The sequence below is a fragment of the Nicotiana sylvestris genome, chromosome 1, assembly GCF_000393655.2.
Source record: "Nicotiana sylvestris chromosome 1, ASM39365v2, whole genome shotgun sequence".
In the NCBI taxonomy this organism is placed as follows: Eukaryota; Viridiplantae; Streptophyta; class Magnoliopsida; order Solanales; family Solanaceae; genus Nicotiana; species Nicotiana sylvestris.
This window is the reverse complement of record NC_091057.1, coordinates 130,879,815-130,905,350: the sequence shown is the minus strand read 5'-3', so window position 1 is coordinate 130,905,350 and position 25,536 is coordinate 130,879,815. Positions and strand designations below refer to the sequence as shown.

General features: G+C 36.8%; 1 non-coding gene across 1 annotated transcript; it reads left to right on the top strand.

Moving 5' to 3' along the window:
• The first annotated feature begins 2,218 nt into the window (after positions 1-2,218).
• TRNAF-GAA (transfer RNA phenylalanine (anticodon GAA)) lies at positions 2,219-2,291 on the top strand. Its single transcript has one exon. It is a non-coding gene; the product is annotated as a tRNA-Phe (tRNA).
• Positions 2,292-25,536: the final 23,245 nt, after the last annotated feature.

The window sequence follows — 25,536 nt, the reverse complement described above, 5'->3', positions numbered from 1 at the left end:
TCACGGCCGATTAAGCAAAACCCGCGATGAGGTTTTTGCCGTTATTGAACTTGTGATTGTCGCTATTACTGTGGTCTGCCTTCTGTTGTGTATAGGCTTTTGTCTGTTGGAAAAATGTTGTCTATCATGAAAACAAAATCAGGGTACCTTCATTTAGCTTAGGAAATCTTAGTATTTACTTTATGCATTGTACTTAATTTTACAGCTTGTTTCTTTGTATTGTATCGTATTGTTACTTTAAATAAAATGTTTGTTTTTATTATTACTTAAATTTTATTGTATCGTCTCGTTTAAATTCGTCGTTCTATAACAACGAAAAATGTCACTTTATGGAACGACCGATTTGGTATGGTCGTGTCGTTTCCTTATTTTTTTCTCGCATCTTGCATTCAATATTCACTATAAAAGCCAAGTTTTTCTCAGAACTGATCTTTATGTTATGTTATAATATATGTCTTCTATAACAACACTTCACTATAACATCCAAAAAATATTGAACAAACAAGGCTATTATAAAGAGGGTTGACTGTAATCTTATTTTATTCTTTATCCTATCTTTTTATATAATCATATTACCTCTACCTTATATTTTCTTTATAATATTGCAAGTTTATTCTTCATATTCTTGGTGCATGATATCATAAAACGACGGCAAACAATACAATCTCTCCAAACATTGTATACATCTAAACAATACAGTATAATACAATACAATACAATACAATACAATACAATACTATACTATACTATACTATACGATACGATACGATACATGCATGATACATAACAACCATCCGAACAAGTTGTTAATTACTAAGTACTGCATGTTTAATTTTCTTTTAGTTTTACGCACTTCACTTGAATGGAATGATCAGTATTAGATTGTAATTATGGGTCTTGCACTTTGGATTATTTGGAGTATTTACCTGTCCCAACTAGTTTGGATAAAGAAATCTTTTTGATATACTAGTAGGACTGGGCATGTATCTGGATATATCGGGTAAAACCAATAATCTGAAATGTTAATTGTTTATTGGGTTATCGGTATCGGGTTATTGGGTTAACGGTTCGATAACAGTTTAGAATTTTTTTACTATTGGGTTATCGGTTCGGGCCTCGGTTTGCCAATTTTGTTAATAGGTTAACCGATAACCCAATAAGAATTAATAAAATTACGACTTTCCCCTTAAGTATATACAAATGCTAGGGCTTCAGTTCATTCTCTCGTATTCTTTCTCAACCGCACTCTTCAGTTGCTTCATCTTTATTCTTCACGGACCTTACTAGTTACTCCTAGCGTAAGTCTTTAATATATTATATGTGAATTCTTCTCTTTTTGCTTAACTCCAATGAATTGTCTTCTCTTTTTTGCTTAACTCTAGATTGAGTTATCTTATCGGGTAAACCGATAATGATCGATATCCGATTAACCGATACCCGATAACCGATATACTAAACCTATAATATTCATAATCGAACCGAACCGACTGATGTCCACCCTACACACTAGTACTAGTAATATTTCTGAAATCATCATTCTCACGCAGTAAAGTAATACTTCCCTTTTTTTCAAACAAAAGTCAAAACTGTAGAAATAATTTTCTTTCTTTTAGAAGTATAATATCATGTCATATAAATAAAGTAGTCTATTGTATAATATTATAATATACATTGTAAACTGTTGACGCAAAATTTATGTGAATACGAAGCTTTAAAAAATAATAATTCAAAACGCCCTAAGAACTCTTTCATAGACATAGCAAACCCAGGATTTGCTGCAACTAGGTTCAGAATAGAACCTTTGTGTGGTCCTGCTTGCAGCAAATCCTGGTGTGATATAAAGGGTGTCTTTTTCATTTTGGTTGTACTCAGCTGCTAGATGATATCAGCTTTAACATATATTTAAAAATCTTTTACTCTAGTATCTCAATAGTCAAGTTCGATTATTCGAGTTATGATGATACCTGACCATCTCGATGAAAAAGTAGAAAATAGAATGATTTGAAACGAAAGATGGAAAAACACCAAATTTTAATATTAATTCAAAAAAAATAAATATTTTCTCCATCAAATAACCTCTCTAATATTATTAGAATATTTCATCTTACTGCTCTTATATCATATTCCCTACAAGGTTAACTGGGTTAATTGCCCAACTGAATAGGGGAGCGCAAAAACTAAGGATCAATAAAGACCATGTGCAATCTAAGAACAAGTAGCGGGGATAGCTCAGTTGGGAGAGCGTCAGACTGAAGATCTGAAGGTCACGTGTTCGATCCACGTTCACCGCATTCTTTTACTTTGTCCATCCTCCAGATTTCTTAGCCCTTTCATTTTCAGGTGCTTATGCAATCATTTTGGTTAACCAACGAGAGAACGCCAAAGAAAAGTGTAATGGTTGCTAAAAAGCAATTTGGTCACTAATTAAAAAGGTTTGGAATCTTTGGATGACGCAATTTAGTGCAACTGCAGAGGCGTGGAGTACAATATCGCATGCATTAAGGGTTCCCCTATAGCAAAACTAGGAATTTTTCCAAGTGTTCAAATTTGGAAATATTTTATATACCTCTAAAACGTAATATTTTACCTATATATACGATGTAATTTTTCGACGAACCGTTGTGACCGTGTGGTTTGTTTCCAATTTTCAACATTATAATTGGTATCAATCTATGTAAAAAAGGTAGACATTGCAAAGGGTGTCCTTCCTTTTAACTTATACCCATTTTGTTTTTCCGTTAGCATCTGTACCCGTTTTTTTGTTAAAAACATTTTAAAAAGATGATTTTGCCCTTCTCTAATTAAAAAACTACTGACAAACTACAGGACAAAAACTTAAGCATGTTTACGCTGAAGTTTTAGCAAATGAACTAAAAAACTTCAGCTTGCTTAGACTGATGTTTCGGATAAAACTCAGGACAAAACTGTAGACTGCGGCACAAAAATTCAGCATGTTTTGGCAAATGAACTAAATAACTTTAGCATGCATTAGCAAAAAGTCTTTAGAAAATTACATACTGCCAAACAAAAACTTAAGCATGTGTAGTCTGAAGTTTTAGCTAATGAACTAAAAAACTTAAGTATGTTTAGTCTGAAATTTTAGTAAATGAACTAAATAACTTCAGCATGTTTTGTCTGAAGTTTTAGTAAATGAACTAAATAACTTCAGCTTGCATTAGCAAAAACTCATTAGAAAATTACATACTGCAAGACAAAAACATAAACATGTTTAGTGTGAAGTTTTAGCAAATCAACTAAAAAACTTAAGCACGTTTAATCTAATGTTTTAGCAAATGAACAAAAAACCTAAGCATGTTTAGTCTGAAGTTTTAGCAAATGAACTAAAAAACTTAAACATGTTTAGTGTGAAATTTTAGCAAATGAACTAAATAACTTAAGTATGTTTAGTTTGAAGTTTTGGCAAATGAACTAAATAACTTAAGCATGTTTAGTCAGAAATTTTAGCAAATGAACTAAATTACTTTAGCATGCATTAGCAAAAACTCATTAGAAGATTGCATACTGCAAGACAAAAACTTAAGCATGTTTAGTATAAGTTTTAGCAAATAAATTAAAAAGCTTAAGCATGTTTAGTCTAATATTTTCACAAATGAACTAAATAACTTCTGCATGTTTAAACTGAAGTTTTAGCAAATTAACTAAATAACTTTAGCATCTTTAGACTAAAGTTTCGGATAAAACTCATGACAAAACTGTAGACTACAGGATAAATAACTTCAGCATGCATTAGTATGAAGTTTTAGCTTCAACGCGAAACAACTTCATGCTATATTAACATGAAGTTTTAGCTTCAACATGAAATAACTTCATGCTACATTAGCATGAAGTTTTCGCTTTAAGGTGAAACAACTTCATGCAACTGTGATTGTACAACTTGAACTCCTCCTCCTCAACGGTATTGGTACAAAAATAGTAGCATTCTTCTCGCCAGATTCCCCATTACTGTTGTTGGCATTTTCAGCTACTTTCTTGACATTATCTTTTGAGTCTTTAGAACATATAAACCCTTCAGGGCTAATCCTGTATTTGATAACAAATATTTCTTTTCTCACTATTTCTCCTTCTAATTTCTTCTTTTCTACTTGCAAGGTATTTGGTTTGATTTCTTGATTTGTGCTTGAAACTACAAGAGGAGTAGAAGTACTAGCGCTCTTCTTAAGGGAAAGGAAAGGCTTAAAAGTTGGTACAAATATAAGGTACGACTGCAAAAGAGGGTGGTTCTCGGAATCATTTAATGGTATTTTAAGCCCACTTTGGATATAAAAGTTCAGTGGCATCCAAAAAATCACTAAATGGCCGAGGTGCCATGGTCCAAGAGAAACTTTTCCCCATATTAGGCCCAATATTGAATCCAACAGATGGTATTTTCCTCTTCCTCACTCCATTCCAAGGCAAGCTCCTGTTGGATCCTACTATTCCTACTATTCTTATTGAATTTAAGCAACTCAGAGTATGAACACTGTATCCTTATCCCCCTCTTGCCCTACTTGTTCCCTTTTTCCTTTTTTTCTCTTTTCTTCTTTTTTTTTCGATGGAAATTTCTTTGATTTCTTCATCTTTATCTTTTCTCTCTTTGTACAATCCCATTTTTATTATTTAGTTAAATTATGTATTTGCTATCGTTTTCTTTTTTTAGGTTTCAAAATTCTTATCTAAATATGATAAACCACATAATGTCATTTTTTTCTTGGTTTCGATAAAGCATGAAATATTTTCTGTGTGGTTATCACGTATTTATTTATCCATAAAATATTTTGTAAAGCGAACCAAATTAATTCAAAATGAAACTGTATCAAATTAATTCAAAACGCTTGAACCGATATATAGTACATCCTAATTCAATTTTCTCGATTAGTGATCGGTTTGTATTAAGTACAGTGACATGCACCCATATCCTGAATCCGTCTATGATTAATACATTACTTGAGGTGCAATTAGGGGTCCTTTAATACAATAACACTCCAGATGCACTTCAAACAAAGGAATAACTGAAAATAATTGATTCCTATCTTGTCGAAGTTTTCCAGTGATCAAGAAGAACCACTTCGGGCATTTCATATCCAATAGGTGGCAGATTTGTTGTGAAATAGAATTAAAATAATAAAACAAAAAGCATCTAACAATATCGACGGCTCATGGTAGGGGTAAAGAAAGAAAGAGGTGTGAGAATGGAATATTGTATCAATTGGATACTCCATAAAGCAGCACTCTACCCTTATGATTCTTTAAAAATATATTTACTATCTGTTTTTTTGTTTCTTTTCCCAAACGAATATTAAAAGTGGACGCATGTATATTCTGTGAGTATTATTACTATTCTTTTTACTATTTAAACTGCAATAATTAAAATGGTACAAGTCAACTGAAACATGAAAGTGGCATGTTTTTATAGTGGCTGAATGACTCATGCCTTTTCGGTTTAGTACTTGCATTAAACTAAATTACTAAATTGAAATAATAATTCAGAAAATTACAGTTATAGAATGAAGGACGCTACATTCCAAGGTATAAAAGAAACGATAGAGTTATTCAATAATAAATTGATTCACTAGTGTAATGACTCCAAATCATGGAAGCATTAAACTCGCTCGCCTTAAATAAATTATAAGACATGATTGATTTTTTACTTATTACTATCATAATTTATTTGCTTAAAGATAACTTAATTTAATCATCATTTAATGATGTAAAAGTTGGTTAGCATCTTTCAACTGATCGACAGCCTTCCAAAGATGAATGATTTTGATTTTTCTTCATTTTTATTAAATGAAGTAATGAAGTGACATGAATGTTATCATATCATAGGCGTAAGATCATAATATATCATTACTTAAAGTCCTTGGGATATTGGATTCCACCTCAATTATTTGTTATTTTCAATTTTGTCCAACCAAAAATATTGTCTTTTTTTTTGGCCTAATGATCCTATGCCTTGGTTTTACGAGCATCATAATAGTACTCCTTTGTTCACTTTTACTTGTTTACTATTCTAAAAATAAATTTTTAATTTTACTTGTCCACTTTCCACTACTAGAAATTCGAAAAAAAACGATCACAAAAAGCGACCAAAGTTGGTCGCTTACAAGTCACAAAGCGACCAAAAAACGTCCAAACTGGCTTGGTCGCTTTACCTTAGAGACCAAAATTGATCACTAACTTTGGCCTCTAAGGTAAAAGGACCAAATATTCCGGGTAAACAATATACCGACCAACTTTGGTCGCTTTAATATTTTAATAATATAAATTTAGTGACCAAAGTTGGTCTCTATATTTAAATTATATTTTTTATTTATTTAATATTATTCAAAATATAGCGACCAACTTTGGTCTATAAACCAAATATTATATTTTAAAATCTGGAAAATAGCGACCAAAATTGGTCGCTTATTTCAAGAATTTTATTTTTTTTCAAACATAAGTGACCAAAATTGGTCGCTAATTTCCAGATTTTTTTATTAGAATAGCAACCAAAGTTGGTCGCTTTTTAGGAAATCTGGGTTAATTAGCGACCAATCTTGGTCACTATTGCCCAGAAAATATTTTTTTTTTAAATAGAAAAGCGACCAAAGTTGGTCGCTTTTTTGGGTATAATTTTGGCAGAAACTGCCTGTTTTGGCAGCTACACCACCTTCCAGCATACCGAATTCCCTAAATAACAATATAATTCAATTCATAAACTACAATTTCAATACCAAAATCTCCACAAGAACCCAACACCACCACCACCACCACAACAACAATGCCACCACCACCACAACAACAACACAATTCAAAAAACACATTAAAACCAATAAATTAAAGTTCAATAGAACTAACAAATTAAACTAAGTTAACGCTTATTACACCTAGTTCAAAACCGATTCTATTTGTCTAGTTCAAAATATATAAAAGTTAGGGAGTGTTTTGTACAATATCATTATCATCACCGTCTGATGAACTTTCATCACCAAGACGGTATACAGAAGGGTCTACTTGTCGAGGACGGGAAAAACGATCACGGGGAGGACGGGAGGAACGAGCATGGGGAGGACGGAAGGAACGCTCACGTCCAAGTCGAGCCTCTGGCGATGACTCACGAGACCGGGGAATTGGAAAACCTCCAGAAGCTAGGAGAAATTTGAGCTGCTCTTGCATGCCCTGGTACTGAGCTTGCATGCCAATGTACTGAGCATCTCTAAGCTTTTCGCTTTCCTTGGCCGCTTCTAGCTCGGATGTGAGCTTTGTTACAGTCTCCCGCATAACGGAGAGGCTCTCCCCATTAAGTTGCTCGCCTTGCGAGGAAGTCCCCATTCCTTGCATTCCACACTTATAGCGATGCAATTTCTTAGTAGGAAGCCCGTATACCTTCCCCCATTTTGGACCGCCAGTAGCCTTCGTCCACATTCTTTCAGCATCCTCGTCCGAAGGTTAGATTAGCTCGCCCGACTCATTAGGTGGCTAACTGCGTATGAATTCCTCCATGTAAGCTGTGAAGTGACCATATAAGAAAAATTACATTGAATTAGTATTTCAAAATTTATATAAAGTAAATCAAAATACTTAATAAAAAGTGAAAACTTACATGTACAGTCGAGGCTCGGCCCTCGACCCAATTTTCTTAAACCGTCTTTTTTTTCTCTTTACAATATGAGTCTCATTGAATAGCTCATCTTGGTTCATTGGACGCCCCAACTTCTTTTCCTGAAAACTCATAAATTTTAGTTAATAAACAGAATAGATATACTTTGAAAATTAAAATAAATTAACCAATTACGTACCAATCTTCTTTTTATTGTCCCTAGGCTGATTGCACCTCCAGTGTGCAAGGATCCTCCCTTCTCAGATGCACGAGGTTTCTTTTCTTTTTCGCTCTTCTCTAAGAACTTTGCGGTAAGCCATTGCCTTTGCAAATCCTTCCATAAATTCTGAAGCAACCAGTCAGGCTTCTGGTTCAACTTTCTAGCTTGGAGAAACTATGCGACAACCGCTTGCGAGCTTTGTGATGAAAATTAGCAGCCACTTACGCGCTATAGCGGTGTTCCCATACACACTTGCTCTGTATTTCAAAAATTAAATATTATATGGAAATATCATAAATATAAATAATTATACTGCTTAAAAGAATATTTATACCTTAAATTGATTGAAGATTTGCTCCTTCAGCGAGAATGGAAATTCACTCCAAGTCGCATAAGGGCCATCATAAAGCTTTCTGGTGGCTTTGGTGATTATCCTCGTAGTAATATTACTCGGGATGAACCTGCAATTTAATAAAAAAACATTAATATTGTTGATACCCAATTTCTCCCTATATATTTTCAATATGTAAAATAACTTCAAAATAGCATATAAAGGCATACATAAGCATGTCCAAATATTTTATTATTTTTTTTATAATTTTTAAATGTTTAAATTGATTTATTTTTCCCTCTTTTATCCATAAAATCTCAATAAATATTTCCAAAATCAGTATTTTGATGATTCATTTATGGTATTTCTATATTTATGCCAAAATATGCCAAAAATAATTTTCACGTATTTTTACAATTTTATTTAGTATTTTTAAGGCTAAATTGCACATAATTGCAATATTAACCATTTTATGGTTTAATTGTGTCTTATATTCATAAAATTGAGGTTTATATTTTTAAATTATTAATTATGTGTTATAAATCATTTTAGCCCTTTTAATTTAGTTTTTAGAAATCGTTTACTATTTTTATAATTTAAAAAAAAGGGAAAATTGGCTATTTAAATAACAGCCCAGTTGTATTTAAATTTTGGCCTAAATTGAACCCCAATTCCCCAGCCCAATTCCAAATTAAACCTGACCTTAGCCCAATTTTAACCCTACCCAAACCCGGATTCCCCACCGACCCTTTTAATCTAGGCCGTTGATCATTCAGATCAACGACCACCATTCACCCTTCCATAATTAAACCCAAATGATCCCTTAACCTAATTCATTTCTCACCACCCGCCGCCCTTGAATCCCTCTCCTCTCAGACTCTCTCTGCAACTTCACCTAAACCCTAGCCGCCGTCACCCAAATTCCCCTAATCCCTTTCAATTCCTACCTAATCCATGGACTCCCATAGCGGTTTGAGGCATGTACTCGTCTCCTATGTCTACTGGTTACCTATTTTTATGGTTCCATGGACAGATCTCAAAAGGATCTAGTCCAGTCTTGGTTCAACTTCCACCTATGGCCTTTTTCCGGCCATCCATGGTTGTTCAAGTCAGATCCTTGACTTTTCCGGCTAAATCGGTAACTTTTCAAAGTCTTTCTCACTTTCTCTGGGTTCTCTGAAACCCTAGCTTTAAGAGCTTTTTGATTTTTCTTTCATATCTGTCTTAGATATGTATACGTTATGAACTTCTTGATGATTTCCAAAAGGTTTTTCGATTTTCTTTCAAAGTGACTCTTCGTTTTCAAATTAGGGTTTCTTAGACTCTTTTCAAAAGATCTTTTCTCCGATTTCCAGTGATGTTTTACTATGTTTAAACGATTTGCTTATATTTTTTTTCTTCCATATGGTTCCTCGTGTTAAAAACCCTAAGTGTTTTGGTTTTATCCGAGTTCTAAAGATGCCTTTGTTTGTCTGTGTGTACACTTGTTTCGATTAAGTTCTTTGTATTTGAATCCCTGTTCCTTGTTTGACTTATCTAATTCTGAATTTTTACCTTTTCAACTCGACTATTGTATGAACCATAATTCCTTATAAATCTTTTCTTCACTTATTGCTATAGGTTTAAAGACCTTTGTTGTGTTGATCTCCTTTACCAGTTACTATGTTTTCTTCGTTTTTGATTGTACGTGACTACTCGACTCTGTTGACTACTGTGCTTTGAGTAGATCTCTTTACCATTGAATCCTAACTTACTCCTGCTACTACTGTATGTTTGTGTTGCTTCTTTTGGCAATATGATTGGCCTTGCATGTCTGACGCTTTTGTTCATCATTCTCTATTTATATGGCAAAGTGCAGAATCATGTTTCTTTCTTGATTGATCTTGATTTTCTCAATGTTACGACTGATTGCAAAAGGTTCCCTTATAAACCCAAATTTGTTTTTACTCATTTTTGTTTAAATTGATTGATTCCCTTCCCTTAGTTACTGTGATGTTTTACCTTGAATCCTTTCCCAAAATTAAGTACATTTTGTATTTAGACTCAAATATTTACCTTATACTTTTACTACCCCCTTATATGGCAAGAATCAATCTGTCTCAAACTTATTTCTTTCCTTAATTAACCCTGTTAGTTTCCGTTTAAGCAGTAATCCCTTGATTAAAGGGAAGTACTTGTGTTAATTGATTTTGATTGTGATTATTTCCATGTCTGTAATGAAACCTTACTTGTTACCTTATTCTTTACTCTTTTCTTTAAACACACGAATAATTGAGTTCAAAAACACACTCACTCACTCAAAAACTCGCTCTTTCTTTACTACTACTTGTATTACTACTTTATCTAGACGGGTGAAAGCCAAGGCTAGACTGTGGAATCCTTCTTGCTTTACCTTTCTGCACCTTGCTTTTCTCTACTGGTATGTCCTAGTTAATTTTAAAAATTTCAACAACAACATGTTTCTAATTGTTCCAATTTCTCTCATTCTTGTCTATTTCTGCCTGTGGTTCTGCAGTCAAGATACATTACCAGCATGTTATAATGTATCCCCTTCCCCTTTAGATTAATGCACTCCCCTACATGTGTTCCAAGTCATGGTGTGTCAGTCACTTACTGTATACTTGTTGTCTTATGAATCCCAAACCCCCATATCCCCTCTATGTGTTTGTGTTCTTTAGGCTGGTTTGTGACTATGCCAGCATCAATTGTTGTTGTGCATGTCAAAACGAAGACCCATACTGGGGTTATGTGTTTACAAACAAATGTCTGTGTGTCCCCAAGTCCCTTGACCCCTTTGTGTGACTACTGAGTTTTGAGTTTCATTTACTATTATTGATTTCAAACAATCCTGTTACTGATTGCTTTCAAAATGGACCATCAGTCCAACTTTTCAAACAAATCCCTTTCAACATGTGTTCTGTACCTTCACCATACTTTTAGAATCTAGGTTCTGTCCCTCTTGTGTGAGCCTTGCCTTGGTACCCTTGAGCTCCATCTAAACTTGGACACACATGAGCTGGCCTTTCCACACTTCACTTACTCTGTTTGGCTATGCAAGTCTGGGTGTGAGCACTACTCGGGATCCCTTGAGGTCCTTAGGGAACTCTGACACACCCAAATATGAGAAAGGTTTTGGATTAATATTGGCATTGAAGTGGTCATTACATAACTCGGAGAGGAAGTCAAGATCAGGCTTCCTTTGGTTGTAAATTTTTATTCTTACACTTTTGTGATTCAATCATTTGGTCTGTAATAATTTGTAAACAATTATGGGGTTGGCTAGTGAAAAGTGATGGGAAATATGCATGTTTTAGCTATCAAAAGGGTAGAAAGCATGATATTAGATTTATATTCTTACTTGCGTAATAGAATCCATGCTTAAGACGCATCTCATGCATTAGAGATCTTGTTCCTTAGGATTTACAATTACTATTTTCAGAACGTTACTTCACTAGCATATCACTTAGAGATTCCTGCGCTAAATGTGTTAATAACCAGTGTTTCTGCAATCATGTTCCTACTGCCCTGCACACTTAGAGATCATGTTTTAGGCTAAACAACATTAACAAACGTGTCATCTTTGCATATTTTGGGAATCATGTTTAAATATTGGTGCATATAGAAATCCTGCTTAGGATTCTGCATAAATGTCATTCTGCATCCCTGTGCACTAGGAAGCATGCATATAGGGTCCAAATAGCCTGTTTAAAATTTGTTTACTGCTTTATTGCATCCATAATCAGCATGCCCATAAGACATCGCTATCACACTCCTAGGCAAGCCTTAGGTAATAATTCAAATGAAATTGAAACTGCCTCTATTTAAATAGCAACTGCTACAACCAACATGCAAGCCTGATTCAGACTTCTTATCTGAGTTATGTAATGAATTTGGTTCTGCTTCAATAACTCAAACACCCTGCTTTAGTCTTTTAAATTCAGACCTTAATTGTGTCTAAGTCGTGCTATTTATATGCATTATTTGTGGAGGTATACATGAGCCTTCTAATTGCTTACATGTTTCCCCTTTAAATGCAGTCCTACGTGTTTTTGTATGTCACCTTAGCCTTTTTACCTTTGAAACCTAAGAGTCAGCCTGAAACCTCCTTCTTATAGGAATAGTAGTCCTAAATTCCTCCGGGACTGATAGAAATGGGACGGGTAATAGAATGCAATAGAGGTCGAGACCAATCCGCGCTTTAATACTTTCACGGGGTGGGAAGGCTAGATATGGACATGATGATCGGTGCGCTAATACCACGTGTATCCCCTCTTTTGGGGAGTGTCATACCAGGTATTGCATTGAGGTGATCCATATTACAAACAAATCTAGGACCCCTTTTACATTTACAAGCATGTTTAGATTATAACTCTTTTCAAAACCCTGCCTTTCAATAATTGTTTGCACTTGTGTGTTTAACTTAAATCCCCTCTTACTTGAGCCTTATTTGATTACTTGCTAATTGCACCAATTCACAAAAACTATCTGGCCGGGAACCACACTAGTGGATCCTGAGGGGTGCATAACACCTTCCTCTTGGGATAATTTCAAGCCCTTACCCTATCTCTGGTTATCAAACATAGTTGTAGTTGAACCTTATAGGTGCCCTAACACACCTTAAAATTGTTAGGTGGCGAATCTTCAAAATACCTAATTCCCAAAAGAGAAATGAGTCATTACACCCCATGAATGTCAAAACCCGAAAACTCATCTCCGACAGAAGGGAGAAAAAGGGGGGCGCGACAGCTTGGCGACTCTGCTGGGGAAATTTAGGCTTTTACCATTTCAGATTGTTCTTGTGAATTTGTATCTCCCTTATGTGCAATTACTTGTTTAAATTTCTTTAAGCATTTAATTTCTTTTTCAACTGCAAAACTAACATATCTTCTTTGTTTCCTTCTTTATTGTTGCTTTAAATTATAAAACTGATGTACGTGCAAATACATGTCAACATATTTTTTTTAATTATTGCATAATCATGCTCAACATCATACTCCACTCGTTCCAAACAAATACTATAGAAACGCTTTTAATGAGTGGTTGCGCTCTTCCTATATCATTACCCCTAAATTCGTAAAGGCATATTTGCGGTAAAAATAGTCGATCAGCAGTGCGGTTGACAGTTCCGTGCCTTCCCCCTTGAGTTGTCTGCTCAAGGGTACCAGTCTAAAACCCCATAGAAGCCTTACTCTGTTAAATTGTGCATGCATCATGGTCAAACCTAGTCGGGTCAGTTATGTTGTCTGCATAATGATCCTTTAAGATAGACATATCCAAAAGTCCACTGGGTTTCCCTAAACCCAAACGGACGTCATCACATTATGTGCATTTATTTGGAGAACTAAATGCTTCATATTAATTGTTGATATTAAATAGTTGAGTCTGGTGGGGGTAAGGGCCTAATCTTGTTTACCTTACTAAAAATGAGGCACGAGGTCCGGTATGATTAATACAACCCCGCTCTTGCTAGACTGGTGGAGGAATCTTCCGTCAAATGACCAAATCAATAAATGGAAAGAGAGGGCCGTCAAAGCTAGCAAAAAGTTGGAATATCTGGAATACAGTCTACTGGAATTGGAAGGAAAAGTGAGGAAGAGAGTCACCGACTGCTAGAACGCTGAGGGAAACGAAGGAGAACACTTGACAAAGGCATTTTTACTGGTGAACCTACGCGAGCTGGAGGATTTGATCAACGTGAGCATTCAACCTGAGGAAGGTTCTTCTGGGACCAAGTAGATAGGAGTTTATCTTTTTCACTTTATAAATATAATAAGGCCAATGACCATTAGTGACTTTTATTTCTTACTTATTTAGTGTCGATTTGGGATTCGTCTATTTTTTATCAATAAAATGAGGCATTTAGCATTCTAAGTTCTCCAAATCAATTTGTCGCTAGGCCTACCTCGGGCACAAAGAGGTTCCCAAATTAGGACACGCTCTACATTCCCGCACTACGTGTTTAAATATTGCAATACTTTTTATAATCCTCACTAACTTGATTACCTTTTTATTTTTTGTTTTGTTTTATTATTCCCCTCCCCAAGGTTAGTTCGTGCACTCTGGAATCATTATCGTATTTCACAAGATCCAGGGGCCCTCCACTCACTCCTTCTCTTAGTCCCATTAAAGGCAAGAACCTCCAAGGAATCGCTAAGCCCGTAAAACTTAAGAAACATGGCACTACCTTCGGTTTGGAATATGATTACACCTGGGAAGAATTGAACAACTATCCACTAGAGCAGCCAATACCGTGTCTGGAGCAGACTTTCCAACAGGCCGACATTTTTTATGGGTCAGATGAAGAAGAAGCACTTGCAGCAGTGAAATACTTGTTCCTAGAAGGCAAAGATATGGGCTGTTGTGTTGTTCTCGAGGAGGGGGAGGAAGGCCCTTCCATACATGCTGTAAGCAAATGGGCACGCCTCAATAATTGGACCATCAGGACAACCAGATCCCGATGAGCCTCGGGGTAGCAAGGCTAAAACAATCATTATCCATTGTTTTACTAAATGATTTTCTTTTCGCATTTTCAATTCCCGCAATAAGATCTTCAATGTTCAAAATAGTTATGCAATTTATCAAAGCATTTTGAATTTTCTTATAAATCAACACTCATTATCATTTTCTCTCATTATTTTACTTATACAACATTACTATTACTTATCTTGATGAACCAATGACTGTGACATACAATGAGACAACACAACAAACGGACATTGATTCAAAGAAAGATGACATACCTGACGAGATTGTCAAAAAATTTGAGAATTTTGAGAACAAACCTAAGTCCAACCTGGACGAGACCGAAATTGTCAACCTGGGAGATGCAGAAAACGTCAAGAAAACACGAATCAATGTTCACCTATCGCCATCAAAAAAGAAAAAATACACAGAATTTCTAAAGGAATATGATGACATATTCGCCTGGTCGTGTAATGACATGACTGGTCTGAGTACGTCTATTGTGGCTCACAAACTGCCTACCGATCCAACGTGTCCACCGGTAAAGCAAAAGCTCAGAAAGTTTAAACCCGATATGAGTCTAAAAATCAAGGAAGAAGTTACCAAGCGGGTCAAAGCTAAGGTTCTTAGGGTAGTGGAATACCTGGCATGGTTAGCCAACATTGTGCCAGTGCCAAAGAAGGATGGGAAGGTCAGAGTCTATGTCGACTACCAGGATCTCAACTGGGCCAGTCCAAAAGACGACTTCCCTTTGCCAAATATATACATCCTAATTGACAATTGCGCCAAGCATGAGCTGTAGTCATTTGTAGATTGCTTCGCTGGTTATCATCAGATCTGGATGGATGGAGAAGATGATACATACAATATCACCAGATTAAAGCCGAGCAGGTCAAGCAAAGCCAGCGGGGACACGAAATAACCTCCCCCCTTACAAAACTCAAGATTTTTCTTTGGATGCAGGATTGCAAAATTTTTAAACACACTACACACCCATGGGACATGCATCATTCGAAAATACAACTCTCTGAATCATTGCACTTGCCAACATTTACTATTAGCATGCACAAGTAATGCTCCGCAGTCACAATGCTCCCAGTAATCACAATGCCGCCATCTGCTATCATCTAAGAAAACTCCGCTGTCATTTGCTATCTTAGTTCTTGCATAAGGCTACCATTCTGCCTTCCGAGACTAAACGCTGTCTCTATCTGCATTTGCATTGCATAAGGCTACCATTCTGCCTTCCGAGACTAAACATTGTCTCCATCTGCACCTGCATGGCATAAGACTACCATTCTGCTTCTCGAGACTAAATGCTGTCTCCATCTGCATTTGCATTACATAACGCTACCATTCTTCCTTCCGAGACTAAACGCTGTCTCCATCTACATTTATGCATAAGGCTACCATTCTGCCTTTCGAGGTTAAGCTCTACCTCCGTTTGCATTCACATCTTCGCATAAGGCTACCATTCTGCCTTCCGAGACTAAACGTTGTCTCCATATGCATTCTTGCATAAGGCTATCATTATGTCTTCCGAGGTTAAGCTCTACCTCTTTCTGTATTTGCATCTTTGCATAAGGTTCTCATTCTGCCTTCCGAGGCTAAGCTTTGCCTCCAGTTTTCTTTGAAATTAAGCGCCACCTCAAGCACTATTTATTTCGCTTTTCTTACGGGCTAAGCTCTGCCCTTCAGATCGCAAGACTAAGCTCTGTCTTGTCTGAATCATACTACTATATCCTTCATGGGTATCGCTAACTCATCTGAAGGCTTCATCGTTTGAAGGCACCATCTTCATACCCCGAGAACACCATGTCATGGCCTGGTGATCTCTTTCAATCTTTTGCATATCATTATTTAAAGACATTATGGTTCGAAAGCACCATCCTCATAGCCCGAGAGCATCATTTCATGTCTTGCTAATCATTTATAATACGCTTCATGGCCTAGGACATCATGGTCTAAGGACGTCATCCTAATCGTTCAAAGACAACATTCATAGTCCAACGAGAATTTGCATCATGTTTAAATTTATGCACATAATACGCTTGTATTGTTTCATTGCAGGTAAACCGGCAAGCAACAACCATCCCGGCAGGAGCAATCCCGCTCCAGTTCCCGTAGCCATATCAAACCTTAATCATTCCCGTAAACCTGTCACTCACCCCGCCCTGGATATTGCGTCCGTTCTTGAAATCGCTTCATCGGTATACTCCGCCGGTGGATCCTGAACTACATACGACCTGATTCCTGTAAAACTAGGGATATGTAGGCAGCTCAGAAGCCAGGGTGCGGACTAAATCTTCTTCAAACCATTTCGCTCGGTCAAAATTGGCAATCATATCTTTACCCGACAACTTTTTCATCATTCCCGGGTAAGGAGGGGCTACTGTTGATGCCCAATTTTGCCCTATATATTTTCAATATGCAAAATAACTTCAAAATAGCATATAAAGGCATACATAATCATGTCCAAATGTTTTATTATTTTTCCATAATTTTTAAAGGTTTAAATTGATTTATTTTTCCCTCTTTTATCTATAAAATCTCAATAATTATTTCCAAATGAGTATTTTGATGATTCATTTATGGGATTTCTATATTTATGACAAAATATAGCTAAATATTTTTTTACGTATTTTTACAATTTTATTTAGTATTTTAAGGCTAAATTGTACATAATTGCAATATTAGCCATTTTAAGGTTTAATTGTGTCTTATATTCATAAAATTGAGGCTTGTACTTTTAAATTGTTAATTATGTGTTATAAACCATTTTAGACTTTTTAATTTAGTTTTTGTAAATCATTTACTATTTTAATAATTTAAAAAGGGGAAAATTAGCTATTTAAATAACAGCCCAATTGTATTTAAATTTTAGCCTAAATTGAACCCTAATTCCCCAGCCCAATTCCAAATTAAACCTGACCCTAGCCCAATTTTAACCCTACCCAAACCCGAATTCCCCACCTACCCTTTTAATCTAGGTCGTTGATCATTCAGATCAACGGCCACCATAATGATCAACGACCACCATTCACCCTTCCATAATTAAACCCAAATGACCCCTTAACCAAATTCATTTCTCACCACCCGCCATCCTTGAATCCCTCTCCTCTCAAACTCTCTCTGCAACTTCACCTAAACCCTAGCCGCTGCCACCCAAATTCCCCTAATCCCTTTCAATCCCTACCTAATCCATGGACTCCCATGGCGGTTTGAGGCGTGTACTCGTCTCCTTTGTCTACTGGTTACCTATTTTCGTAGTTCCATGGACATATCTCAAAGGGATCTAGTCCAGTCTTGGTTCAACTTCCAGCTATGGCATTTTTCCGGCCATCCATGTCTGTTCAAGTCAGATCCTTCACTTTTCCGGCTAAATCGGTAACTTTTCAAAGTCTTTCTCACTTTCCCTGGGTTCTCTGAAACCCTAGCTTTAAGAGATTTTTGATTTTTCTTTCAGATCCGTCTTAGATCTGTACACATTATGAACTTCTTGATGTTTTCCGAAAGGTTTTTCAATTTTCTTTCAAAGTGACTCTTCATTTCCAAATTAGGGTTTCTTAGACTCTTTTAAAAGATCTTTTCTTCGATTTCCAGTGATGTTTTACTATGTTTAAATGATTTGCTTATATTTTTTTCTTCCATCTGGTTCCTCATGTTAAAAACCCTAAGTGTTTTGGTTTTATCCGAGTTCTAAAGATGCCTTTATTTGTCTGTGTTACAATTGTTTCGATTAAGTTCTTTGTGTTTGAATTCTTATTCCTTGTTTGACTTATCAGATTCTAAATTCTTACCTTTTCAACTCGACTATTATATGAACCCTAATTCCTTATAGATCTTTTCTTCACTTATTGTTATAGGTTTAAAGACCTTTCTTGTGTTGATCTCCTTTACTAGTTACTATGTTTTCTTCGCTTTTGATTCTACTTGACTACTCGACTCTGTTGACTACTATGCTTCGAGTAGATCTCTTTACCATTGAATCCTAGCTTACTCCTGTCACACCTCCTTTTTACTTGCGCCCGCGGGGGCGTAAAGGAGTTTTTTCCAATTAAAGGACAATCGAAACGGGATTTTATTTAAAGATTCAGAGTCGCCACTTAGGATATTTATGGTGTCCCAAGTCACCGGTTGAATCCCGAATCGAGGAAAAGATTGACTCTGTATTACAGTCCGCGAACCAGAAATTCGAGTAAGGAATTCTGTTAACCCGGGAGAAGGTGTTAGGCATTCCCGAGTTCCGTGGTTCTAGCACGGTCGCTCAACTGTCATATTCAGCTTATTTATCTGATTTTAATACATGTTGAACCTATGTGCAAATTTTAAATTTTTACCGCTTTTATTATTATTATTATTTTTAACGAGAATTGCACGTCGTGAAAATACATCTCGAACCACGTCACATCAATACACCCATGGTTATTGACACATTTCAACTCTGTTGAGATTAGGATTTGGGTCACATAAATGTGCACCCGAGTTTAAGAAAGTAAATTATTAAAGGCGCGCCTAAAGAGACTAGTGTATCATTATTTTAGGTAAGGCCGTGAAATTTTGCTAAACGACCCATCTCGAAGTCTAAGTAATTTTACCAACACGTATAGAGGGCCCCGCAGCTTGTGTATTTTTGTTTGTCGAGGCTCGTCTCATTCATTATTTTTAAAAGGAATCTGCAACGTCATGGAAATGCATCTCGAACCACGTCACAATCAATGTACATGTGATTAGCGACACATTTCGACTTCGTTGAGATTTGGATTTGGGTCACATAAATGTGCACCCGGGTTTAAGAAGGTAATATTATTTAAAGTACGCGCCTAAAGAGACTAACGCGGGGTTATTTTGGGAAATGGTCGTGAAGTTCGCTAAGCGGCTGATCCCGAGTTCTAAGTAATTAATACATACATTTGTGAGGACCCCGCAATCTGTGCATTTTATTTGGCAAGGCTCATCTCGTTTATTTTAAAAGGACGATCCTAAAGTGACTACATTTTTTCTATTAAGTTTGTCTCTAAACACAAAATGAAGGTCCCGAACAATTGTTACTTAGCTCTATTGTATGATTTTTAAGGATGGTCTTGTGAGCGAGCCCGTTTCCTACGACCAGATTTCATGCGTTATTCGGGCCAAGTTCAGCGTTCGACTCACAGAAGCGGATTCGAGTCTGATTTAACATACACAGGCTATTGCCAATTGCTTTACATGATGAAGCCAAACCAATATTTCAACCTTTTGAGCAAATGGGCTGCCAACAATCATTATCTACCTACTGTTGACAATATTAAAACCTTCATAGCTAGTGAAACTAACAAGTTTAAACAGGCAGGTTCAATAGAACAAACTCATGCTATCTTCATCTTATTCCACTTATTTAACTAAACAGTTTGACAATAATGGGCATGCTTAACTATTCGGGAAAAGCACAGTTAACTTGGAAGTTTGATTTTTTAATTATATGCTACTAAAGTTGGTATTAAACTACTAAATTTACAACTAAGAAAGGCAAATTAATGGTCCAATACAGTCCTTATCAGATACAAACTCCACAGTCCACATTCTTCATTGAGTTATAAAGATAGACTATACAACTTATCATTTATCTACTAAATTACAGATGCACTAAGTACTCCACTACTCGAGCATTTTCTTTTCACTTTTACATATCACAGCTACCTCACAGTGTGATTCGAAAGTATACCTGGTAATAGACAATAAAAGAAAAAGAGGAGGATCAGCAGAGCAGTAGCAAACAACAACAGCAATAACCAGGAATTCAAACAGCAACCCTCACAGTTCAAGACCAATGTTTACCCAGAATCAACTCGACCACAGCTCAGAACACGTTGCAAAACCAATAGCAACAACAAATATCAAAACGAATAGACTCAATAGAGTTTGGATTAAACCAAAACAAAAACTCAATCAGTAGGCTACTGAACCACTGCAGTAATGAGAATCACTATCCAGAATTCAACTTCCACCTATGAATGCAATGAAACCCTATATTTTCTGGTTTTCTATCCTTAAACTCCCCAGAATTCTAAAAGAAAAACTGAACGTCTTAGCTTTTAAAATGCTGTCTGAGACTGCCTCCTCAAAGAACTCTCAAAAACTCCCTCTTTTCAGATTGCTTTTCTCTTCTAAGGTCTGCCCAAAAGAAAATCCAGACCAGACTAAAAAGATCCCCTCATAATTCTGTCCAGGCCCCTATTTATATCCCACACTGACCTTTCCCCCCTCTCAAAAGCACTCAGGCAGAATTCTTAAACTAATTCTGCCCATGATCTTCTTTTAATTCCACTAGAGTATGTCTTTTTCCCATTATCCCTTGTCCTTTCCTTATTTAAATTCAAATAGGTATGGGCACCTACTTCTTAATCCATTTCCTTTAAACCTTCCCCTACCATTATGTTTTGTTCCCCATTAGCACTTAAACAATTCATTAGTTTAATGGTACTTTAGTACCCTACTGTCAGACCATTCAACTTAAACCACTTTCAAACCTTTTCAATCCCAAAATACCCTCCTAAAGTCCCTAAAAATACTGTCCTACCCAATCCCTTTTACCTCATAAGCTATAACCAATCTCCTTAATCAGATAACTAAACTGATTCCTAGTTAATCCGCAAACTACAGTAGTTATAACCAATTTAATTCAATTCACCTAGCAGTTCGAACTTAGAACTCAGATTAGATCAAATAGCAGACTGATGCAAAGCTGCTAAGATGCACATGTACATGGGATTAAATGACTGCATTCACAATTCTAAATCAAACTTAGGCAAAATGAATGATCACTCTAAACGTACCGAATCGACAAACAAACTGAACTCATGTGCAAAATGATGAGCAACAAAGAAAAGGGAACCAAACATCTCATGAAATGAAGCAATTCGAACCAATATTCATAGTTCTAAATCAACCTTAAACACAAAATGTAGGGACCCTGAGGATATACTGAATGGAACCCTAAGGCTGAAAACAAAACAAACGACACCAAACAACTTGACGAGAACTACTAAACTACAGACATGAACGGATTAATCGACGAAACTATTTATAACACGTGTTAATCAACAGAAGGAAACTGGACCCAGAAAAGGGTCTGAAAGAGTAGGAAGAACTACTTGACAAAAATGACGAACTACTCAGTCAAAATAAAACAAACAATAGAAGGAAAAGGAAAACAAAAGGAAATACCTCGAAACTTCCAGACCAAACCCCATCCGTTTCAGTTTGAACTTCGTCTTGAGACTTTGAAGCCAAAACGGACCTTAATCGAGTGTTCTTGACTGAGAACACTTGACTAAAGTCAGTTAAGACCTCAAATCTTTTGGATCGATTCCTAGGTTTTGTTCTTCTAGGGCTCGTGCAGTCGATTTAGGATTCGTCCAGTTCCGGCTTGATTTGAGCAAGACTAACATGGGATTTGGGACGAGGGAGGTCAGGTGGAGTTGGGGTGTGAACTTGGGACTGGTTGGGGTAGGTTTAGGTTTTGCTCGAATCTTCGATTAAAGATTCGAGAAGCTAGAGGTTGATTCGAGGCAAATAGTTAACGGATTCGTAACGAGGGTGGTCAGAAGGTTCAGGGTGTTACTTTCACGGCCATTGGAGCTGGGTCACTGGGTTTTCTGGCGGAGGGAACGAGGGTGGCTAGGGTTTGGGGGCATCTCTGAAGGGTCTGAGAGAGACGATGGGGCGAGGGGGGGTTTGGTTTGGGTGGGTGGGGCACGATTTGGATCCCTTATATACATATGTGGGGATTGGATCCAAGCCGTTCGATCAAGTGAGATCAATGGCTTGGATCAATTCCCTTATAGGAAACGATGTCGTTTGGTTTCGTTGGGGGACTGGGTCGATCTGGGGATAAATGGGTCGGGTTGTGGGGATTGTGTTGAGGCGTTGGTTCAAAACGATTCAACAGTTGGGATTTGTTGATCCTGAAATGCTGTCGTTTCGATTGAGCTGATGGTGGGGTAAAAGCCGGGTATTGGGGTGTTCGAATTGGGCTGTAAGGATTTGGGCCTTGGGGATTTAAATCGATTTTGGCCCAATTCCGATTTCTTTTCTATTTTTGTTCTTTTCTACTTATTTCCTTTTTAATTCCTAAATTACAACCAAAATCCTAAATTAAATCATAAAATCGACAATTAACTTAAATATTAGCTCTTAATAATAATTATCATACGAATTTAAACACCAATAAAGATAAAACCACACAATTTGGACATTAAATGCTAAAAATGCAAAGTATATATTTTTGTGATTTTTCCATTTTGTAAAACAAACTTGATTGTTTAATTAATTCCTAAATGCACATGCAACACATATTTTTGTATTTTTCTTAATTAAAGTAGAAATAAATATGAACAGACAAAAATACAAATAAATCATAAACAACACAAAACCATTTTATTTTGAATTTTTGGGAGTAGTTCTCATAGGGCAAAAATCACATGCTCACAGCTACCCCTCTTTGTCCGAAAACACGAAGAGTTTCCGTACAAAGATAAAGTGAGCAGATACGAGCGATTTTTGCCCGTTCGGCTACTCCGTGTGAAGCATTTTTTTTGAAAGATTTGACCGAACTTCTGCTTCAAAGGTTTCCTACATATCCCTGGCTAAAAGGGAATCAGGTCAATGTAGTTCGGGAAGTTTTGGTAGCTGGGACTACCATGGAGCTGTGGATTTACTGGCACTGCTGTTGCTGCTGCTATTTGCTTACTGACCTCTTTATTACACCATGCTAAAAGAAAACAAGAAGCTAGACTAAACTAGAAATTACAAAATCTTGTCTAGATCTTCAAACTTGCTCTTGTTGCCTTGTGTTTCCCCTGATGTTTCTTTACTTCCGACTTGACTTGTACCCTCTCTTGATTGCTGAACTCAAACTACTTAATTCCTTCTGTGGGCTTCGCATTATTTTTTCCTTCGAAGCTTGAACTGCATTCTCCTGAACACTGTTGACCTCCTTCTGATTTCTGAACTTGAATTTATGCTGGGGATTTTTGTTATATCTCTCTGCTTTACTGACTTCAACAACTACTTAAAAGATAACGCCATTCCGTTCTCCAGGCGAGATCCTGACTTCAATAACTTCTTAAAAATATAACACCTCCGTTCTCCAGGCGGGCTCCTGACTTCAACACAACTTAAAATGTAACACCTCCATTCTCCAGGCGGGCTCCTGACTTCAACTAATATAACACCTTCATTCTCCAGGCGGGCTCCTGACTTCAACTATATAACACCTCCATTCTCCAGGTGGGCTCCTGACTTCAATAACTTCTTAAAAATGTAACACCTCCGTTCTCCAGGCGGGCTCCTGACTTCAACACAACTTAAAATGTAACACCTCCATTCTCCAGGTGGGCTCCTGACCTCAACTAATATAACACCTCCATTCTCCAGGCGGACTCCTGACTTCAACTAATATAATGCCTCCATTCTCCAGGCGGGCTCCTGACTTCCAATACAACTTAAAAATATAACACCTCCATTCTCCAGGCGGGTTCCTGACTTCTAACAACTTCTTAAAATGTAACACCTCCATTCTCCAGGCGGGCTCCTGACTTCTACTACAACTTAAAGATATAACACCTCTATTCTCCAGGCGGGCTCCTGACTTCAACAACTTCTTAACATATAACACCTCCATTTTCCAGGCAGGCTCCTAACTTCGATTATAAAAAGATAATACCTCCATTCTCCAGGCGGGCACCTGACTTCGACTACAACTTGAAAATATAACAACCTCCATTCTCCAGGAGGGCACCTGACTTCAATAAACAATTTGAAATATAACACCTCCATTCTCCAGGCGGGCTCCTGACTTCAACAATTTCTTATAACACCTCCATTCTCTAGGCGGGCTCCTGACTTCTACTACAACTTAAAGATATAACACCTCCATTCTCCAGGCGGGCTCCTGACTTCCAACAACTTCTTAAAATGTAACACCTCCGTTCTCCAGGCGGGCTCCTGACTTCAACAACTTCTTATAACACCTACATTCTCTAGGCGGGCTCCTGACTTCATCAACGACTTAAAAATACGTTATATCGTCGTTGTTCCTTCCTGCCTCCTGAACCATTTTCCTTCTAACTTGAATAATCTTTTTCCAGAACTGCTTCCCTCAAAACTGGTGTTTCATTCCTCTGAAAACTGCTGGGGATAACACCGGTGTTTCCTTCAAAAATATGTTATTCTCCTCCTTCAAAGACTACTTCCCTTAAAGCTGGTGTTTTCCTTCCTCTGAAACTACTTCCCTTAAGACTTATGTTATCTTCCTCCCGAAATTGCTTTCTTTAAAACTTGTTTTGCTTTCTCCCGAAAACTGCTGGGGATACCGCTTTTCAACAAACTTGTGTTAGACTTCCAGAAAACTTTTGAAATGAAAGAAAATTTTCTGCCCCAGTTTGACAATCTTTCTTGTGGCATGTCTTTCCATCATCAATAACATTTTCTGTCCCTGCTTCAAATCAAAGAAAATTTGTTAGTTTAAAATGTAGGGGACGTTCCTGCTGGGGATGGTTTTCCCTTTTCCTTTTTCCATGCTCTGCTTTGTTCGACCGTCTTGAAACTTGGCTGATAACTTTTGACCTTCTTGATGCTTCTGTATCCACCCACTTCTCGACCGTTGTTTTTCACTTTTACTCCATACTTTCCCCGACATCTTAGAACAATCCGTCATTTGGTCTTATAATGACGTCTTTCTTGTCCCGTCACATTATCTTCGGCCTGTCTTATCCCCATTTACCTTGTCCCATGTTGGCAACTGGTAGTTGGCCTTGAAAATCCTTCTTAAAAACAAACTACTATAAAAATCTTTAACCAAAAGAAATGAAAGATGATGACTTCAAAAGATAAAAAGAAAAATCTTCCTAAAGAATTGTTTGAAGAGAAAAAGGAAAAGGACTTATCTGAATGGTATAACCG